This window comes from Fringilla coelebs (assembly GCF_963513975.1).
Source record: "Fringilla coelebs genome assembly, chromosome: 21".
Lineage (NCBI taxonomy): Eukaryota > Metazoa > Chordata > Aves > Passeriformes > Fringillidae > Fringilla > Fringilla coelebs.
The window spans coordinates 3,821,771-3,827,770 of record NC_140047.1 but is presented as its reverse complement, the minus strand read 5'-3'; positions in this window follow the sequence as shown (position 1 = coordinate 3,827,770).

Below are 6,000 nucleotides of genomic sequence, written 5' to 3'. Positions count from 1 at the left end.
ATACCCCTGCTCTTGCTCCATCCCTTTTCAAGGCACAGGAGAAAATCTGAATGGAAACCACCAAGTGCTATGACTTCTCCTTCAAATTTTCACCTAAATTTCACCTAGAGAAAAATTCCCCAGCAGTATGAAAACTAGTGGGATATTTTCTCCTTCAAGAAATTATTTTTGAGGCTTTCTAGAAACCTCCCACCATGAGGAAGAGCTTTAAGTAAAACACATCCTGGAGCTGATGCATCAGTCCTTGAGTTATGCCCAAAACAAGAGGTACATCAGAAAATATTAATTTTTTAATAGTAAGGAAAGACCTTTTTCCTGAATTAAAGCTAGCAGCAGCCAAGAAAAGCCCTGGTCCATCCTGCCCCTAATAAATCCTTTGGCACAGATTTCTCTGTGGCTCCAGACAAGCTGGGCTCAGCAAGGTGCAGCTCAAACCTTAAAATCTCCCTGATTAACCAGGTCCCAAACCAATCCCAAAGCAATGGTTTCACTGAGGTGAGGAGGAGAAATTAAACACAATTTCATGTCATTAATAACCATTTAATAACTATTACCATTTCATGTAATTAACAACTATTTAAACAGAACTGCCTGAGCCAGAGGGAATTTGTTGCCAGCTGCCTCTCTGTCCCATGTCCCACTGAACCCAGCCTGGCCACTGGTTTGTACTGGTGTGATTGCACTGGTGCCCACACTGAGTGAAAGACACAAGCACAGCTTTTCCAGACAAGGCAAATTTGGGCTTTTGAATTGTTTCAGATCATGTGAACAGTCAGTTTTAGTTTCTGTTCATTACGTGAATGGACTGAAACCTGAAACCAGAAAGAAATCAGAGAGAAGCAGAAGAGTGGGCAGCTTGTAAGAGAAAAGAAAGGCTCAGCAGCAAAACCTCCCCATTCAAAAAAATTGAAAGTGTTAGGAAGAACCAGCAGAGTGGCAAAAGACTTTCAGAAAATCAGAATGAGAAATACAACACCTAGAAATGAGGATGTCAGGGTAAATGCCATTCAAGAGTGGCACACAGGGTTATAGTGATAAATGTTGAGATGTAAATGAGATAAATAAATGTAAATAAGAGAGATGCCAAAAAAGGGGTTCTGCATTCATCTGAACTAGGAGAAGAAAAGGAAACAAGGGAAAGCCACAGTATTAAAAAACCTTCTTGTTTCAGTTTTCTCAGAGAAAACCCACACTTCATTCTCCCCATGTGCCTGACAATGAGGCAGGAATAAATTAAAAACAAAGGCTGTCTGTAATACGTTATTTATTTATTTATTTATTTATTTATTTATTTATTTTAAAAAGCATCAAACACTCTGGTATTGAATACTTTAGTATTTAAAGGGTAAAAGGCTCCAAGGGCTACCAGGCATCCCAAAACCTCCTTGCAGACAGTGGAAGGGGGCCAGAGGAAGGGCAGTGATGAGCTGGTCACCCTGAGGGAAGTGGAGCAGGGATGGTGAGAACAGCCACAGAACACTCTGTTCATGAGCCCTCAGATGATGCAATGGCAGGGGACACCCAAATGACCTTACTCAAGAATAAACTGTGCCACATAAAATCCCTACTGACACCCATCTAGCTGTGCGGCTAAGAAGGAAGGTGAAATATCCCAATTTATCAGGGTTTTGGGCACTGGTTTCCACATAGGTCTGGGTTTTAGGGTTTTCCATGCAAGGCCTGGTTTGCCTCGGTTTTTATGGCCCAAAACCTCCTTGCAGACAGTGGAAGGGGGCCAGAGGAAGGGCAGTGATGAGCTGGTCACTCTGAGGGAAGTGGAGCAGGGATGGCGAGGAACAGCCACAGAACACTCTGTGCATGAGCCTTCAGATTATGCAATGGCAGGGGACACCCAAATGACCTTACTCAAGACTAAACTGTGCCACATAAAATCCCTACTGACACCCATCTGGCTGTGGGGCTAAAAAGGAAGGTGAAATATCCCAATATATCAGGGTTTTGGGCACGGTTTTCCACATAGGTCTGGGTTTTAGGGTTTTCCATGCAAGGCCTGGTTTGCCTGGGTTTTTATGGCCACCCTACATAGCACAGACTGCTGAAGAACACACATAAAGCCTTGAAGCTCTGAGCTGTTTGTTCCCTTGTTTCTGGGAGGAGAGGAGGTCCCTTCAGAGGAGCTGCACAGCACTGGAATTTTTATCTGGTGCTCTGCAGGCAAATCATCCCAAAATACTCATCCTTCCAAGGGTGCCAGTAATGGCTGGAGGTGCCCTGCCAAGGATGGCAGTGACAGGGAGGCTGGGCAAGGAGATGGCTCAACTGCCATTGGAATGATTGGCTCACACAAGGTTGGAAGGACTGGCTCCCACACCAATGGAATGATTGATTGGCTCACACAACGTTGGAAGGATTGGCTCCCACACCAATGGAATGATGGATTGGTTCACACAACGTTGGAATGATTTGTTCGCACAATGTTGGAATGATTGCTTCACATGGCTTTGGAATGATTGGTTCACACAACATTGGAAGGACTGGCTCCCACACCAATGGAATGATTGATTGGTTCACACAACATTGGAAGGACTGGCTCCCACACCAATGGAATGATTGATTGGTTCACACAACATTGGAATGATTGGTTCACACTCCAATGGAATGATTGATTGATTCACACAACGTTGGAATGATTGGTTCACACAACGTTGGAAGGATTGGCTCCCACACCAATGGAATAATTGATTGGTTCACACAACGTTGGAAGGATTGGCTCCCACACCAATGGAATGATTGATTGGTTCACACAATGTTGGAAGGACTGGCTCCCACACCAATGGAATGATTGATTGGTTCACACACTGTAGTAAGGATTGGTTCACACAACATTGGAAGGATTGGCTCCCACACCAATGGAATGATTGATTGGCTCCCACAACATTGGAAGGACTGGCTCCCACACCAATGGAATGATTGATTGGTTCACACACTGTAGTAAGGATTGGTTCACACAATGTTGGAAGGATTGGCTCCCACACCAATGCAATGATTGATTGGCTCCCACAACATTGGAAGGACTGACTCCCACACCAATGGAATCATTGATTGGTTCACACAACGTTGGAAGGATTGGTTCACACTCCAATGGAATGATTGCTTCACATGGCTTTGGAATGATTGGTTCACACAACATAGTAAGGATTGGTTCACACAACTTTGGAAGGACTGGCTCCCACACCAATAGAATGATTGATTGGTTCACACAACGTTGGAATGATTGGTTCACACAACGTTGGATTGATTGGTTCACACACTGTAGTAAGGATTGGTTCACACAATGTTGGAAGGACTGGCTCCCACACCAATGGAATGATTGATTGGTTCACACAACATTGGAATGATTGGTTCACACTCCAATGGAATGATTGATTGATTCACACAACGTTGGAATGATTGGTTCACACAACGTTGGAAGGATTGGCTCCCACAACGTTGGAATGATTGGTTCACACACCAATGGAATGATTGCTTCACATGGCTTTGGAATGATTGGTTCACACAACATTGGAGTGGCTGACACAGCGTTGGAAGGATTGGCTCACACACCAATGGCATGATTGGCAAACAGCAGGGATGGAATACACCCTGAGGGAGCTCCTGCCTTGGCCCTGGTGCCTGGGCATGTGCCAAAGCCAGCTGGCATCACTGCCAACACCTGCCCGTGCTCCACAGGGGACAAACCAGCCTGCTGACACACCCCAGGGCTCTGCCACATCTGCCCCTCCTCCTGAAACCTCACTGGGCTGGGCATTTTCCATGTCGTGGCTGGCTGCTCCGAGCTGTGGTGTCTCTCTTCTCTCTCAGCAGGGACGTCACCTTGCCAAGGTCTGAGGAAGGCACATGGAAAGGATTTTGGGGATTTTGCCATTAAAAGCTGGGAGTCACCTTGATCTGTCCTTGATTTGCCAGTGTTGGGATGGATTACTCAGAAATATCCTGTTTCCACTGTTGGGATGGATTACTCAGAAATATCCTGTTTCCAGTGACTGGAGAGGAAGAGCCAGGCTGGCCTGGTGGCACAAAGAGGCCACCAAGGTGACAAGAGCCACAGCCAGAGGAGGAATGTTTGATTCAACAGAAATCCCCCACCGTCCATGCCAAGAACAGAGCATCTGAAGAAGCACAGCGCCAGCTTTGGATCCCAAAACAATCCTTTTCCATGTCTTGTCATGCACAGCCATGGATTGCCATTGCAAGGGTCCCCTGGGCACTCTGCCCCTCATGCCAAGCCTCTGGAGAAATCCCTGTGGACACACTGGGCTTTCTTCTGGACTGGATCACATCCCTAAATGCACTTTCCCTGCTTTATTCCCTCCTAAGCAAGCTGGTGTTCCATGAAAGGTGTCACCACAGAGCTAAGCTGGAGTTCTGGCAGAAGGGCAGGCGTAGCAGTGCTGAGGGTAAAATCCACCAACAAACTGGGGAAATGTGGGGCATTTCTCTTAAAGGGCTCTGAGGGAGCTGAAGAGGGGCTTTGGATGGGGGTCTGGAGTGATGGGACATGGGAAAATGGTTTTAAAATTACAGAGAGCAAGGCGAGGTTGGATTTTAGAATGAAATTCTTCCCTGTGAGGGTGGGGAGGCCCCAACACAGGTTATCCAGAGGGGCTGGGGCTGCCCCTGGATCCCTGGAAGTTTCCAGGGCCAGGATGGACAGGGCTGGGAGCAGCCTGGGACAGTGGGAGGTGTCCCTGACCGTGGCAGGGGTGGCACTGGATGGGCTTTAAGGTTCCTTCCAACCCAAAACTGAAAGTCTATGACTTAGCTCCACAACTCGCCTTGGAACAGCTCTGGATTAATTCAGGTCTGTGCAGAACCCACAGGTCATGGAGAGGGTCTGAAGGGGCATCAGCCTGGATGGTCCCTCAGGACCTTCAGTGACATTCTGTGCTCGTGGGCAGGAGGAATTGGGATGGATGACAGGCTGTTTGCAGCACATGGATTAATGTGACAACTCATTTTTTAGAGCCTTTTGTACATCTGGAGTAGAATCAAGAGGCTGGGGAGTCTCTTTGTCAGTAAAATTCTGGTTTCACATCAGCACTGAGAGACTTTCCCTGCTTTTTCCAAAATCCTGGAGTTCTGGGGGCTGCTCCACAGAAACCATGGGCTCGAGCAGCCTGACACAAACCACAAAGTGCTGAGCACTTCTGGCTGTGATTTGCTGCTTACAAGGGGACTGAGCTGTTCTGGAAACCCAGCCCAGATTATGGGTTTCAAACACCAGAAAATCTCTAACTGAGCTCTTAATCCAGTTTATGGGTTCATCACAAAGGGAGCTGAGCCATTCCTGGAAAGAAAACTTGGCCAAAGGAATCTTTCTCTGCTGAAAACTGCATACAAAGCTCAGGCCAGCCAGTCTCGATGGGGGAGTAATTAAAATGTGCCACAGCCTCTGTCTGTGGGTGAGGGAAGTGGGGACAGCAGGGCAGCTGCCAGGGCCAAGTGACAGCAACAGGAGTGACAGCAAAACCCACCTGGTGGCTGGGCTGTGCTGTGAACACCTGGGGGGCAGCTGGAGGTTCTCAGTTCCAGCCCTGCCGTGGTGCCACAGCCATTTCCACCATGCAGGCTGTGCCCTGGGGCCATCAGGGTGCAGGAAATCATCTCCCTCTGCAGAGGCACGGGGTGAGGAGCTCAGTTCTCCTGCTTCAGAGCTTCACAGAGTCGTTCTCCACATTTACATTTAAAAAAAAAAATAATAAATAAAAGAAGCAAATAAATAAAATAAAATTAAAATAAATATTAAAATAATACAAATTATGAAGATAATATAAATATATAAAAGTATCTATATATAAATATAATATTAAACATTAACATAAATGAATCAATAAATATTAAATATTTAAAATAAATAAATAAATAATTTTTTTTTAAGAAGCAGACCTGAATGGGGCTATTCCATTTTACAGTCTCTTCTAAGAGCAGCTCTCTTTCAACAGCTCATTTACTGCCCATGTGGGACTCCACAGTGAAATC